The sequence below is a fragment of the Primulina eburnea genome, chromosome 3 (genome assembly GCF_022965805.1).
Source record: "Primulina eburnea isolate SZY01 chromosome 3, ASM2296580v1, whole genome shotgun sequence".
Taxonomy (NCBI): Eukaryota; Viridiplantae; Streptophyta; class Magnoliopsida; order Lamiales; family Gesneriaceae; genus Primulina; species Primulina eburnea.
This window is the reverse complement of record NC_133103.1, coordinates 35,785,639-35,803,073: the sequence shown is the minus strand read 5'-3', so window position 1 is coordinate 35,803,073 and position 17,435 is coordinate 35,785,639.

The following is a 17,435-nucleotide window of genomic DNA, read 5'->3' as shown; positions in this document are numbered from 1 at the left end:
ATTATGCTTTGCATGCTTCAATAATGTTTGTATTAATGTCCAGGTGAATTGCGAAATATTTGTACCAGAATTTTGCCAATTGTGTGCCATATCGATATATATATATATATATGATACTAGATTCAACCTATTTTGTGCTACATTTTTTTTCACATGTGATATAATCGGTCACAATGAATACAAACCAGAAAATGGACAACAAACCATCAACCACATGTACCAGTAGGTGTCCAGAACACAATAACATACACATATTATAGGAGCATCCAAATTCCAACTTCATGAAATATTTGTACCAGAATTTTGCCAATTGTGTGCCATATCGATATATATATGATACTAGATTCCGCCTATTTTGTACTACAATTTTTTTCCCATGTGATATAATCGGCCACAATGAATACAAACCAGAAAATGGACAACAAACCATCAACCACATGTACCAGCAGGTGTCCAAAACACAATAACATACACCAATGAAAGAAAAATAATTCAGAAATAATATTGGATCATACAACAGTGGCACAACATCATTCTGAAACTGAACAACAAATTGTATACATTACAAAGACAACACATGAAATGTGACAACAAAATTCAGATTCAACAAATCATATAACACCTAACAACTCAACACAAAAAGTATGCAAAAACACAATAATCAACTCAAAGCTACACCGCCAATGCTGCCTCTGGAACGAGTGTGTCTCCTCTTGTGCACGTCCAAAATTTAATCCACTGTTGTCCTTTTTCTGTAGAAATTAGCAAATTTGTATCAACTTCAAGAAAATAACAAATGAAAATGATATTGGAAATGGTCAATGAAAAGTGAAAAAATTTCTACGAGCACCATTCAAAAAAACCAAAAATACAAAATAAACTAGTTTATAGCTTCGTTGCAGCTTCTTCGGTTGTGTCCTCGTACACGACAACGACTACACTTTGACAGACGTGATTGAATTTGGGATGGTATTCTATGAGTCTTTCTACGCCCTGGCTGACTACGCACATCAGGAGCATTGATGACATATCCGTCATCGCCATTAAACTCATACATGTCAAATGTCGGTATGGGATTAATAATGCCCTTTTATGTTTGACGATACATATTTGAAAAATTTACCACTGAAGGCGTATACCGACATTGACTTCGATTCTATGGCAGCACAAGCATGTTTGCAAGGGAGCATATGGATCTGCCAGGCTCTACATGAACAAGTCCATTCATTCAAATCAACAGCACATGTTTGATCACAATCAACTACTTCAAACTTCCAACCACATGAACGGTGCACTTTCAAGGTGCGAGATTCAATGTATGTGCTCATAACAGCCTTTTCCTTTGCTGGGCTTAATTCTTTCACCATGCCTAATGTTGCTTCGCGTCGTCGGTGCATCATATTCATTATTTGCACAAGTATATGGTCAACCATATAAACAACAGGGAGATAACGAGCTGGTTTAACCCAATTATTCCAACATTCAGCGATGTTATTATTTATAACACCCCAACGATTTCCACGAAAAAAAGTGCAATATGAACAAATAAAACATACCAATATAACACCACATACAAAATAGAACTAAATAACGATAATACCTCTCCACAGATTTTCCACCTCCAATCTGTTCTTTTTTCTCTGCCAGCAGTTCAATCAGTGCAAGCTTCATACACATATGAAGATGGATCATATTAAGCACATCATCACCATCGTTCAACGTCACGTACATCTTATGTTGGGGAGCTAGGTATCGCAGAGTAATAGATTCAGGATTAATCTCCTCGTTTTTTTCCCAAGACTAGCAAAAATATCAAACAAACTACACCCACTGAAAATCGAAATCACAAAGAGTTGGTTATCGAACTTGCAGGTACCAAGAAACGCAAGATTCGTTGATGACCCAACTCCAGCCAATTCCATTACACAGAAAATTAAAGGACAAAATTGACGAGAGATTGCAGACAACGAAGAAAAATTGGATGCAAAGTTTAATCTTGTTTAGTCGTTGAAAGGATTTGACCACAATTTTTTCCTAACATTTTCATCGGCAATGGGAAGATCGGAGTGTTTAAGGGTTGAGGATGGGAAAGATTTTCATTTTTTACACTTGGCCATATAAGGGTATTTACGGGTTTTAAAAAAAATATGAGGGCATCATTGTAACTTGTTACCAAGTAGGGACATAAAACACACAATGAAAGATGTCAGGGAGTTGAAACATATTAATACTGACATAGGGAGTGAAAGCAAATATGAGTTTACTTTTAGGTATTTATGAGCAATTTACCGATAATCTATTATTTATTTATTTTATTGATTATAATCATATGTAAATAATTTTTTTTACATATCAATATATTATTTATTGAATATACGTAAATAAATTTTTTGTAAGTTTATCGTGTGTAATATACAATTAAAAAATTAGAATATATATTTTGTGTGTCATTTATTATGGAAGACATTAGAACATTTTTTATGAATCTGTTTCTAATTTAGAACATAACTTCGATGGAAAATGGATGAAAAGTGAAAAATTTTATTTTTATTAAATTTTCCAAGGTCTTAGGTCATTTTCATATATATATATATATATATTAATTATTTTTATTCATGATCTTTTTATTTATAAACAAACACTTACTGTCACACATAAAACCATGATCTATAAGTCGATATTAAGATCTATAATTCGATGTTTCATATTCTATCTAATATCAAAATTTTAAATTTGAAAACCATACAAGGAGTTCAACATTCCCACAATTTTTTAAGAAGAAATTAAGTTGCAAAGGCGGTGTTACTGACCGAGGGTGGTTCAATTTTGGTAGCTTAAATTAAAAAGACACGTCAATATTTCTATAAATCAGATTCTTGGTTTTGTACGTTCTTTTTGGTTGGCAACTCTGCAAATTGGTTTCAGTCGGCACTCAGTGAATGGAACTTGGGGATTTTTATCTTTGATTATCGAGAATGACAAACATATTTTTCCTTGTTGGGTGAATGCTATCCTGGTAACTGTGTTGATTTTTATCATCGTACTTATAACTACTATGTTTCAAGGTTTGAGAGATGATGGAATAAACCGTGTGACAAGATTTCCCATTGCAACCTTTTCTGTTACAAAATGATAATCAAGCTCAATGAGTCTTAACCGTGCATGAAACATTTGATTCACCAACATGTGGAGTGCACTAACATTGTCACAAAACAGCTGTGGTGGTTCTGCTAAAAGTAACCCTGATCTTTCTTAAAAGAAATGTTAACCATGTAATTTTTGCTGTTGCCGAGACCATGGATCGATATTCAGCTTCAGAATGGAACGAGACACTGTAGGTTGTGTTGGAATTTTGATGCTTAATGAATGAAAATTAAGCAAATAAATCATTGTGTTTGATTGGAAAAATTCGAAACGAAAAACGAAGCTTAATGAACGAATATTATGTTCGGTGGTTCTGAATTAAACTTGAAACGAGTTCATCAAATGTTGAAAGAACTTAAAACGAGTAGTCGGAACTTGTATGAAAAAAAAAGAAAAAAAACGAGGCATGAACAGTAGTAGCCGCGCACCCGAGCGCGAATCGGCGTGCGGGTGCGCGAGGCTGCCGAGCGTCTTTTTGCATCTTCTTCTTCTTCCTTCTTCAACAAGAGAGAGTTCCATTCATTTCCTTGTGATAGAACTTGGATATTTGAGTGCTCATTATTCAAGAGTTGTAGTTGTATCTTGGGAGAAGATTGCCACAAACCTCTAGCACATTGTGAGGGGCAAATTCTTCTTAAGGAGAAAGTGTTCAACACTTGTCTCTACAAGCCATATTCTTTGTTTTCTTCTTGCTTTCCTCTCATATTTGAATACCACAAACAACAAATTGTTTTTTTGAACACCAAGAGATGCATAAAGACATGTAGTATTTCTCTGAGTGACACAACAACCAGCCCAATCCTCATCACTAAAGGCGTAGAGAGTAGTAGGATTTCGAGTGATATAACGAATACCAAAATCTTGTGTACCATTTAAATATCTCAAATGTGTTTCGCTGCCTTTAAATGAACTTAACACAGGATTGCTAATAAACTGATAAACCTTATTGACTGCATAAATGATATCTGGCCTGGTAAATGTGAGGGACTGAAGAGCACCAACTATGCTTCGAAAAGTTGTTGCATCGACAAGTTCCGAATCAGATTCTTTCACGTTGTCCTTTATCGCCATTGGTGTAGAAAATAAGGTACTTTCAAACATCTTTGTTTTCTGGAGCAGGTCACTTGTATATTTTTTTGTCTGAAGAAAGAACCACCATGAAATTCTTTACTTCAACACCAAGAAAATACTGTAGCAGCCCAAGGTCTTTGATTGCAGACTCTTGTCCAAGCTTATCGATTAATCCTTGAACAAATGCATTGGTTTTCCATCCAAGAAAAACATCACAACGTATATAAGAATTATAGCAATAATACCATTGTATTATTGGTAAATAGACGAAAAGTGAAGCATCAGATTTGCTACAATAAAAGCCAAGTTCCAACATATATTTGGATAGTCTGTCAAACCAAGCACGAGGTGATTGCTTTAATCCATATGTTAATTTTTTGAGTAAGCAAACATGATCCTTCTACGTGGGATCAATAAATCCGGTAATTGTTCCATGTAAACTGTTTCCTCGAGATTACCATGCAAGAATGTGATTTTAACATCAAGTTACCTCATTTGCCATTTGAATGATAAAAAGAGAGCAATCACTAGCCGGATGGTGGTTGGTGGAACTACTGGACTGAAATTTCATCATAGTTAACACCAGAGATCTGGGTGAAGCCCTTTGCAGCCAATCGAGCCTTGAAGCGATCAATTGTTCCATCTTTGTTTGTTTTAAGACGACAAACCCACTTCGAGCCAAGAATATTAACTCCAAAAGGCCTGGGAACTAAGTGCCGTGTATTGTTGAACTAGAGAGCAGAAAGTTCATCTTGCATTGCGTCGATCCAACGCCGATCTTTTAAGGCTTCTTTGAGAGTATTCGGTTCAGATGACAAAGATGAAAAATACTCTTTGGTTGCAACAATAGCATAATCTTGCAGGTATGATGGTGGTTTAGGCTGCTGCAGTGACAGAGAGGTAATTTCAGAATTTGATTCTGAACTTCCGATGGTGGTGGTTGAGTTTCCATTGTCTGTGAAATATCTCAATAGTTTCTTCGGCTGGTTCAGAATCATTTTGCATTGAAAGATCACGAGAATCTGCAGAAATCTAGTTAAGTGAATCAACGACTTATGGGCTTGTTTGGCCAGCACTATGTTGATCAAGGATCGTGGGAGAGACATCTTCAGTTGTTGGAAAGTAATATGCATTCAAAACATTTTCACAAGAGTGTTTAAAATTAGGAGTAGTTAGAGTTTGAGGATTTTACCTTTTGTCTTCATTTGATCTTTTGAAATGCTGATCCATTCATCGAAGCATGGAAATTATGAAAGTGTAAACTTTCGAGAACTTTGGACTAGTTGAGTTGGTTTGAAAGGAAAAACTTCCTCGTCAAAAATGACATGCCTTGAGATGTAGACTCGTTTTGTTTTTTGTTCTAAGCACCGATACCCTTTGTGTATAGGACCATATCCAAGAAAAACACATGGATATGTTTTCTTGGAAAACTTCGAACCTCCTTTATGTCTCAAAGACGGAAAACACAAGCATCCTAACACCCGTAGAGCATTTTAATCTGGATATCTATTTTCGTTTTGCAAAACTGATGATGACAAACAGTTAATTAAGTAAAAAGTAGTAGAGAAGGATTCAACCCATAAAGTTAGTGGTAAATCAGCATGAAATAGCATTGTAAGCCCAGTTTCAATTACATGCCTATATTTCCTTTCGGCTATAATGTTCTTCTGAGGTGTTCCTGGACAAAAAACATGTAACTTGATGCCATTATTTTGTGAAAGGTCTGCTAAACATAAACGTACAGAAAATAATTGTATTGTGTGTATCAGATGTAGGTGTTGTGTTCGGTGTTGGCAACACGGTCACACTGACACAACACTGTAGCGGAATTTAATAAGTAGAGCACACAACGATACTTTCAATAAATAGAACACCAAATTTAAATTACGCACAGGTACGAAGACTTGTGTGAAGCCTCATGGCAATAAATTCACTAGAAAATTAAATTAATTGCTTACACCAAAATCAATACTAGTGAGTATAACACAATCAAATTTCCTTGACACTCCAAGGAAAACACAAATCAAATTCAGACGAATAAATGAAAACATGTATTGCTCAAAACCAAATGAAATCACTCGTTGATCAACACTCTGTGTCAGTGTTGTTCATCGAGTGTTGTTGACACCAAGCAGCAACACTTGATTATCTCCGTGGATTAGTCGAGTACCCTGAGTAGATCTTCAATGTAAATCTTTTCCACGATCTATTCAAAACCTCCAGCAGCCGTCAGAAATTCTCCACGACACTCTCTAATTCCCCGTCAATCACTCTTTTTCTTTCACCGATATATATGTATATCCTCTTTGATCTAGATCTCCAAATCTCTATAAACAAGGAAAATCCAGAGAAATACTTAGACTCAACTTTATATAAAATAATAAATTATCTTAAAGATAAGTTCCCAATTATATCAAATTATTCCCAACAATATGCTTATCATTATGTTTTAAGGAAACAAATCAAAATCTTGTCAGAAAGGCAAAAAATAATAATTAGTTGGAATTCACGATTCCTTTCAAACTTTCCTTTTTTTGCATTTCTGGACAAAAATTTCAAAGGTGATGGTTGACCAGTTTGCAGCTCCCCCTGAGTTGTTAAAGTGTGGCTCCCCCTGAATTTGTCAAGTTATATTATAAGTGTTTTGGTTAGTGTTGTCAACAATGACTTACAATACTGTATAATAAGTCAGGTATCAACTATCACAAGTAAATAAAAAGAACGCCTGTAAAATAAACAAGGAAACTTAGTAGTAAACCAAATCCCACAAAAAATTAATCAGTTGCACCATAAACCAACTCCCACCAAAATTAATCAGCTGTACCATCACCATCAGCATCGTCAGCACCTGCGTCATCTCCCACTTTTTGATCAAAATGCAAGCCTATCTCAAGCAACAGTTTATACCCATCAATCAGATTTTCATGATAGGCGATTGTAGTGGTGGCATGAGTGATTTGCAGTGTTGCAAAGTTAATCGTATCACGTGCCTGTTGGATTTGTTGAAGCCCAAAGGCAATTTGAGCATGTATTGTAGAGGAGGGAAGCTTGACAAATCCGTCAGCCCTGGATGAGGATGGATCAGTATTGCCAACATGTGGAGTAACACCAGCTATGGGGACAACAACATCAGTTTCCACATTGGCCGACCAAGGAAGGTCAACTTTCCGATTTCCTTGGAGAAAAGCAAGAGAGATTTTTAACGGTTCTTCATTCTCTGTTAGCTGATCATCTTCATCAGGCACAAACCCTTGAGATTCAAGGATCCCAAATACAAGGGAGGGAAATGGCAATTTTACATCCTTCATCTGCCCTTCAGCAAACTACATGACAGTGGTGAAGACCAACTGTCCAAATTAAAAGGACTGCCGGTGCCTATGGTGAACAAGACAATGGCTTGTTGCTGTGTAACCACAATAGAGTTTGGAGATGGGGTCCAGTTACGGATCACCGTTTTGTGTAGCACAGAGTAAAGAGAATTCAAATTTGCTGCAGAAAGGCGTTGAGGAAGGTATGGAAATGCAGTGAAAATTCCGCCGGTAAGAACAAAAGTGATTGTATCAATGTGAGGAAGGTCAGCAGTATCGTCTTCCGATGGGGTTTTGTAGTATTCATTGATAGATAATGGAGAGAAATCATAAATGGTATTCTGAACAAACACTCTGCTGTACTTGACAGATGACAGTAGATACCAAGTTGCAGTAGAATTCAAGTATTGGTCTTCTTGCATAAGGCATGATAGAATTAACAATAGAACTCAGCCTTTGATTGTGCAAAAACGTAGTTAAGTTATACCTTCCGTCGCCTCGAAGCCGATATTTCGTTCTTCAATAAATTCTCAATGAGCATAAAGAGCCCATCTGCTAATATCCGCCTCAGAGTACAATCTTATCGAGAAAGAGTGGGCAAGATTGTAGTCTACAGTTTTGGTGTTTTCAACATTATCTTCAACACCTATGTCAACACCTTCAGTAGGTTCTTCAGGTTCAACTTCAGGAGCAGTGGCACTCTCAGATTCTTTGGCTTCGGAGTCAGAATCAGAGTTTGTTTCAATCTCCTCAGAGACAACTGGTGCGGCTTCATCCATTGTAGACCCCACGTCCTGCCCGACTTTAGCCTCTTTCAAACTGTTCATAAAGTCTGCCAAAGACTGTTCATCATCAGAAGAGAAACATACCTCGTTAGGGGGCTCAGGAGATTTATCAGTTGGAGGAGCAGAGGAGGATGACTGAGCAGATGTTTTCTTTGTACGAGCTGACCGCTTTCGATGAACCAACTCAAAATTATCATCATTTGAGTCATCTCCAGACAAAAAGTCTGGATCAAGAGTGAAGTAGGTGGCCATGCGCGGCTTCTTCGGTGCGTCAAAGTTGGGGCTGTAGCCAGCCTGTCGCTTGGATCGCCGTCGAAAGATTTCCGGTTGCGGGGGAAATGTCCTCTGATATGCGTTGTAATCTGGGGGATTGTCAGGATCCCACAGATTTCTTGATTCCCCTGGTGCGATTTCTTCTAACGAGATGGATTCAGGACCAATTGGCACAATCTGCAAAGGATTTTCAGTGGGAAGCTCAGTAGGTGGTGGTGTCGGTGGTGTTGTTCGCTGTGGAGAAACACAACGACTAGCGGCCATTTCGCTCCGTATATCCAGTGGATCAAATTGATTATCTGCCATTATCAGAGAAGGAATGTCACGATTTTTCACGAAAATCTGTTTGAAACAGAGTAATAGAAGAGTACAGAGAGATAGTTAGTGACGGTAAGGCACAATTTGCGAAAAATTATGAGAGAAGGTAGAGTAATTCGAGAAAATTATTATAACCGAGTATATAAACCCTAGCTGCAACGGTAATAATTTGATTCCAACGGACGCACTGTAACGGTAAAAAAAATGAAATCGATTCATTTCGGGCCAACGGTAAAAATTTGAATATGATTAATTGTATTTCTTCCCCTGATTTAGTTACAATATTTCAAAAATATATCCATTGATAACCCACATCAATTGTAACCCATAGAATATACGACGTAGAATAACATCAAAATTTTGGTCAACAAGGTTTTAATCAACCGTCATAAGTCGATACTGATATGTCGCTAATTATGATGATTCCACGAAACTAAAATTTAACATGCATGACCTAAGTATGCCTTTACATGATGAATTTTTCGAAATGTCAGGCAATGCATCAATTGTGCTCTTTCTGAACTTAGTGTTGGCAACACCTCATGGCAACACCGCTGAGTTTTTTTAGTCAAACTTCCATAAAATTTTATTTTGATTCAGAAATGGTAGCTCCCACACTAGAAGAACGGTTTTCAATGGACTCCCCTAGGTAGCATTTTTCATTACTATTTTGACTTAGAAGTGGTAGCTCCCACACGAGAAGAACTCCCACACGAGAAGAACGGTCTTCAGTGGATTCCTCTAGGTAGCTTTTTCCATTTTCCTCTAATCCTTTTCGAATTATTTTCCACTTTTCTGTTTTTCTCCTTATGCTCACATTTTCTAACTCACCCTTTTCATATTGGACACAGTCACGATGACCATGAATATCCTCAACTACTTGATGCCTCGAATTGAGCATATCTTAAACTTCAACAATTGATTGGAAGTATGACCACTCAGAAGGTACCTTTTCAGAAATTGCCTTCACTGTTCAGATGTAACACAAAAAGAAATGATCAAGAGTATGTAGTATGCCTACCATCCTAAAATATACATGCAAAGACCAATGTTGTCACCGGTGTTGGCAACACCGATGACAACACGTGTGTGTGTAATAATTGAACGCACATGCTGAGAGACTTTCGAAGGTGGGAGAATCTCTCAAAATATAAAAGTTTCGCAAAAATATCGGCTAGATGGTCTTCAGTTCCAACAAATTCTAGTCGAATTATTCTTTTTTCAACCAAATCTCGAATGAAATGATGTCTTATATCTATGTGTTTTGTTCGAGAGTGTTGAAAAGGATTTTTGGAAATATCTATAGCACTTGAGTTGTCACAGTAGACAATCATAATATCACTATGAAAGCAGTAGTCCTCTATCATTTGATTCATCCAAAAAAGTTGTGAACAACAACTTGCTGCAGCTACATATTCGGACGCGGCTGTGGACAGTGACACACATTTTTGCTTCTTACTGTACCATGACACAAGATTATTTCCTAGATAAAAACGTCCTCCTGAAGTGCTTTTCCTATCATCTAGGTCTCCAGCCCAGTCAGCATCAGAAAAACCTACTAAGTTTGTGTTTGTTTCTCTCGTGTACCACAAGCCTAAATCTATTGTGCCAGCAATGTACTTCAGTATACGTTTCACAGCTTTAAGATGAGATATTTTTGGATCAGATTGATACCCAGCACATAAACAAACACTAAACATGATGTCGAGTCGTGTAGCCGTTAAGTACAAAAATCTACCAATGATGCTGCAGCACATGGAGTTGTCAACACCGTCTGCAACACCATCTTTTGACAGTTTTTCATTTGACCCCATAGGAGTTCTCATGGGCTTGGAGCTATCATTTGAAAATTTTTTAATCAGGTTCTTAGCATAATTGGATTGTCATAAGTATATACCATCATGCAATTGCTTAACTTGTAATCCAAGAAAGAAATTTAACTCTTGTAACATCCCGAAAATCAGACTACGGATAAGCCATGCATAATTATTACTATTTAAAATTAAAAATGATATATATATATATATATATATATATATATATATATATATATATATATATATATATATATATATATATATATATATATATATATGAAGGGTCTAATTCATTTTGATATTTGACAAGTCATAACTATTTATTTTAAATGCAAAAGTTTAGTTTTATCTTTTCAATTAAATACGCGAGGCCGGACCAGAGTTTGGAGATTAGAGATAAGATTAATATTAAGATTAATAATAAGAAAATATTCTTAAATTTAAATTAAGTCAAGAATAATTTAATTTAAAGAAAAAAAATGTTTTAGGATTTATTAATTAATTAGAGCTAAGGTATTAAATAAGTACTTTAGATTAATATTTAATTAAAACTTAAATTAAAATATGTAAACATATGGGGTTTAATTAATCTAGGTATAATATATTCAAGAAATTAAACATAGCATTTGAATATTTAAATTTGAAGTCATGTATGCCATGCAAGGTTCTAAACAAGATTCTAAACTAAATTAATTTGTGAATACATTAAAATATATATAATGGATGTTTAAAATCTTAAACAATTAAAATGCAAATTTAAACCATAAAATACCATTCAAAATAAGTTGGAATTTGGTCAATACAATTCAAAGGTGTAGTAACTTTTCCTTTCAAAGTACCTATAATGAGACTTCATGGTGTATTAATTTCCCATTGGTAATTCACTAAGTAGTAGTAACTTCAAATACTATAATTCATATCGTTTTCCTCAAACCAAGATCTAAGCAATATCGAACACATGTAGTAGCAAAGAATCGGCTAAGCAAGGGAATGAGAATCATTTCAAAAATCCATTCAATTCTTGCACTTGTAACCTCCATCTTAATGCACTTCAATACCCATTTATCACCCCTTGAACCTTCATCTTCATTATCTACATTTCCTACACCCTACCTTCGAAATCAGCAGAGAACCAACAGCTTAGAACCGAGACTCAGCAGCAATAAAATAAGAGAAGAAGAGGCATTTCAAATTCCTTCAACCCTTGACTTGTAACCCCCAACTTAATGCATATTAAGACTCCTTTATCACCTCCTATAATACTCATCTCTATTGTCTAGCAATCACACACCATTACATTCGAAAATATCAGAAAAACAGTAGCTTAGAATCGTGACAGAACAGCAGCAGAAAAGTAGGAAAGAAAAGAAGATCCAACTCCGACTCCGTTGCGTCGTATTCGTCGTGTTGATTTGTTTTTGTCAAAACAAATTCCAGGCATGTATATATTGTTTCTTTGCTCTTCAATCAAGTCCTATAAATATTTTTAAGCATTATATGTTCAGGATTCATGAGGTAAAAACGAAATTTTGACAGCAACAATACCAAAGTTTCTGCACAGAATTTTTTCCTTATACTTGGTGACCCACGGTTTTGAATTGTTTGGTGCTTCAGGAGGTTGTCTCGTTTTCCAGGCACACAAGGCTGCATTTAGGAATAAATTAGAATGTGTTAGGATGTTTTTGGTTCAATGGTTCAAGTCCATACAAGCACAACAAAGAAGTTACAGAAACATTTCCATCCTTTCCATGAGTTACAATTTTATGTTCATGTTTCTGTCATTGGGTGTTTAAGGTGGGGTTTCGAATCTTGGCTGTCTTAAGGACTGTAGCCTGGGTTAGAATCATTCCTTATCATGTCTAGGACGTGACCAAGTTGTTCTTTCAAAGCTTGGTTCATGGTCCCATCGAATTTTTAAAACAAAACACACACATGTCCCATGGTTCATTTTTCTGGTATGGGTGATGAGTTTCGGGTTCTATGTGTTTGGATGGATTGTGGCTGGCTTCTAACCTATATCCATGGTTCATACAACACTCCCTCATGTCTAGATCGTGCCATGGTTGATCATATAGCCACTGGAACGAAATAAGACAACAAATTCATTTGAATACTATAGCACAGAATTTCTGGGTACTCTCGGTTTGAGCTGTGCATTGTCCTAGGTGTTGGCTCGGTTTGTGGTTGGCTTTTAGCCCCTAGCCATGGTCCAAGCCATGCCTTAGGATGTTGGTAAGAGTCTTTGGGTGGTGGTTCAAGCCCTTGGTCATTAAATCTCAGAATGTCCCCTCAAATACACAAGATGCTCCTGCTGTAATTTGAGAGCAACTTGCTGTTCGGTTCATGAGGTTGGTCTTAGTTCTTGGCTGGCTTTTAGCCCATGGACTTGGACTGGACACTACCGTAATGAGTTAGGAAAGTCGTGTTTTTGGCCGTTCGTGATTTGGTCGAGTTTAGAGGTCATACGAGAATTTACGGTGAATGGTGCCAAAATGACTCTCGAAAGTGTGTTTTATGTTTTTGAATTCCTTTCACCTGTTTTCGTGTTTTACAGTTATATTGCATATTTTTCAGTATGTTTGGGGCATTTTTAATCATGGTTAAACGTCGGTTTAATGTTGGTTCGGGTTGGTACGGAGCCATGGTTAAAAATCAAGTTGATGGTCCGAATCGTTTCGTTTTTGGTTCTATTGTTAAAATTTTGTCAAGTTAAGATTTATTGCATGTGTCACATATTAGTAGTAAGTCGCAGCAAGCCTGGGAACAATCCAACTCATCCGGTAAAAAATAAAGTTATAATTATATTACGTGCATAAAAATATAAAATATTTATTTTTTAGATATATGCTATATGTCTTGTGGCCACCTTATGCTTATGGGTTTGGAAGTCGGTAGGCGCAACCGAGGACCTCTCCGCCCGGTGACCTACGACCGGTTTATGATTATGTATGGGTACAGACATCCAGTCCAAGGGCTGTGATTGATCTCTACCGCCCAGTATACAGTGGTTTAGTCTGATCAGGCGCTTACGCTATGTTATGGGCCACTTGCTTAGAAATATTATCTCTACCAGAAAATAATGATATGTTATGATATGTTATGACAGAGCTCTGTTGAGCAAAGCTTTTACGTATGGTTTTCAGATATGCACGTAGTTATAATTATTCATGATACGCTTTTCGACGTACGCTCTACGATACTTTATTTTTATGATACATGTGATTTTATGTTATATTTACTTGTTATTCACGATATATACATGTTGAGTCTTTAGACTCACTAGACTTGATTGTTGTAGGTATTGACGAGGTCGAGACCGCGGGCGGAGACCAGTGAGCGATCTTGGGACAACAGTAGTAAACCCGAGGACCTCATGATTTAATTTATGCAGTTTTTATTATTCAAACTCAGTTTTAATACGTTGGATTATTTTTAAATTGATACGTTGGATTATTTTTAAGTGATGTTTACGTTGGATTATTTTTAAATTGTTGGTTGAAAACAATATTTGCTTCCGTTGTTATTTTAAAGTTAAAATTATTTACATGTTTATTTTAATTAAATAAGACAAGATAATTATTTATTTAAAAAAAATTTAATAATTCCGCAAAATTATGAATACGAAGGCCTTTACATTTGGTATCAGAGCCTATGATCTTGTAAAGGGTTGTACTACTACTGCTCTCGAGAAGCTCATGAAGTCACGTCTTCGGTCTGTAAGATTTACATTTACGCATTTTATTTAAAGCATGAATTATTTTAACAGCATGTTTTCATGAAATGTTTTTACGTTCAGATTTTAATGGTCCAGTGTTTATTTAAATAAAAAAAATAAATTATGGAATTATGCATGTTGGGTACGTTTGGAATTGGGCATGTCTAAGAATTTGAATATTGGGCTTTAGGAGAGGTTGAAAATGATTTGACTATATTAATTTTTAGGTCAGTAGTGTTGATGTCTTCCTTATGGGTTATAAGTTAATCTTGAAAATTATGAATCCTTTGGAGACTTGTAGAATTTCTAAGAAATTATTAATGGTTCTTGGTTGCTAGTCGAGTAAATTTTTGAGGATTTCATATAAGCAATATCGATTCGAAGACTACGACAATCTTTAGGATTATAAATGTACAATTTGAGGATTTTAAGTACCTATGAAAATGTAAGATTCATTATGAGAATTTATTTAGGATACATGCTCTACCTAGTTAGATTTAAGGATGAAATTGCATGAATTGAGAATTTTAGGGACCTAATTGTAATAACTAATAATTTGAGGACCTTAGTGCAAAAAAAAAATTCTAAGGGACTATTTTTCGAATTTACCAAATTTTGGGATTAAATTTCGAGTTCGAGAATCTAAAAGTTTAATGAGGTAAAGATGGAAAATTTTATGGGGACAATGATGCAAATTTCGAAGAGTTGTAGGGCCAAAATATAAATTGGGAGAACTGTAAGGGTCAGGTTGCAATTTTCAAAATTTTAAGGATTAAATGCGAAATTTTGAGGAACACTTGGGATTTTAATTATTTATAGAAATGTAAGACGGGTTATGGAAATTAAATTTTTGGTTTATTAAATTTAAGGCTATTGAACTTTATATACAGGAAACCTATAAAAAAAAATTGAGAACGCCGAGGACTTATGGGTAATTGTGGAATTTTCAAAATTTAGGACAAATTGGGTAAATTTTTTTTTTTTTTTTTGAGAAATTAAGAATTAATGCTACAATTTTAAGAAATTTGGGGAACTAGTTTAGCGGTAAGTATAATTAATGGTTTAAATGATAAGAATTTTCGGTGATTTAGGCTAGAATGATATTTAGAACATTTAGATATCTGGGTTATAATGTTATAATGAATGGTAATCAAGGACATTGTAGGATGAACCAATCTCGAGATTGAAAATTTAAGCATTTGTGAAATAATGTTGTGGCAAATTAAGAATTTAATGTGTTGACGATTTAAGGGAAAGTTGATCAGTTAGTTAAGTTCTAAGAGTAGACATTGAGATAACGAAGTTTTGGGAATTTAAGTTTGATGTGTCGTAAGTTTTAGTCATTATCTTAACAGTTAGGACTACACTTTTGTTGGAATTGATTTTTCTAGAAAGTTGGGGGTGTTGGATGGTTAGGTTAATCGATAGACGCATGTAAGAATTGAATTAGACACCTTATCTTGAGGAATTTTGGAAAGTCATTAAGAACTTTGGGACTAAACGGATATGTGTGCTGGAGATATACTATATATCTAATATTATTTGGGTTGCATAAACTTGAATTTCAAGATTTATAAGATAGGTGTTCATACATAAAGTTTTGGACGAAATAAAAACAAAAAGAGAATTAGAGACGTTCAACATAGAGTATCAATGAACTAACATTAAGATTTTAATTGAGTAAGAAATTCGAAATCTTTATATGAGAATTTTAGAACTCTATGAGGGATATAAGCGAAGTTAAATTTTTAGAGTAAGTTTATCGCTAACATGAGATAATTTATTAAGTTTTATACACTAGACTTCATTAAGTATTGATGATACTTAAGAATGCGGCATTTGTTTCAATGAGGAAAATCCAGAGTCTTAGGCCTCAACTATATGGTAATTGGGAAGATAATAGTTTAAATATATAATTGGGACTTGAAGGGCTTTAAAATATTGGTAGAAGGTCGATCTTGTATAATTGGGTTTTATGGGTTAACGTTATTCGAGATTTAAGATTTGCAACAATTTTGTAATTGAGATGTACTTGTAAATAGTTAAATTACGTAAGGTTGGGTCGTAAGATAATGATTCGATTCAAGGATATTGGGCTAATATTATTATGGAGTTAAGATAAGGTTTAACTTTTAAGTGTATTGCCGATGATAGAAGTTGATCGGTAACCTTTGGTGCTAAGAGTCTTTAAGTTGAACTGAGTATATACTAATGTAATATGTCGTTGAACATTACGGGTATAGTATAAGGAAGGTAAGATATGATAAGTTTGAACCACCAATTCTAATATTGGGAACGGTGAGAAAAGTCAGAATTCGAGGTCATAGTAAAGTAAAGCTAAGTTACCATAAGTCGTTTTAAGTTGCGATTCGCAAACGAGATTGTTGATAGACAATCTAATTAGGATTGAAGAAACGTAAAGTCAGCCTAGGACTTAATTTTTATCAGAGTAGCGTAACGGTAGCGTGGATTGCTGGGATAATAGAATTAAGAATATAAACTTTTTGATAATCAAGGATAAGCGAATTTCGAGGACGAAATTCAATTTAAGGGGGGTAGATTGTAACGTCCCGAAAATCAGACTACGTATAAGCCATGCATAATTATTACTATTTAAAATTAAAAATGATATATATATATATATATATATATATATAGTTTTATCTTTTAAGTTAAATACGCGAGGCCGGACCGGAGTTTGGAGATTAGAGATAAGATTAATATTAAGATTAATAATAAGAAAATATTCTTAAATTTAAATTAAGTCAAGAATAATTTAATTTAAAGAAAAAAAATGTTTTAGGATTTATTAATTAATTAGAGCTAAGGTATTAAATAAGTACTTTAGGTTAATATTTAATTAAAACTTAAATTAAAATATGTAAACATATGGGGTTTAATTAATCTAGGTATAATATATTCAAGAAATTAAACATAGCATTTGAATATTTAAATTTGAAGTCATGTATGCCATGCAAGGTTCTAAACAAGATTCTAAACTAAA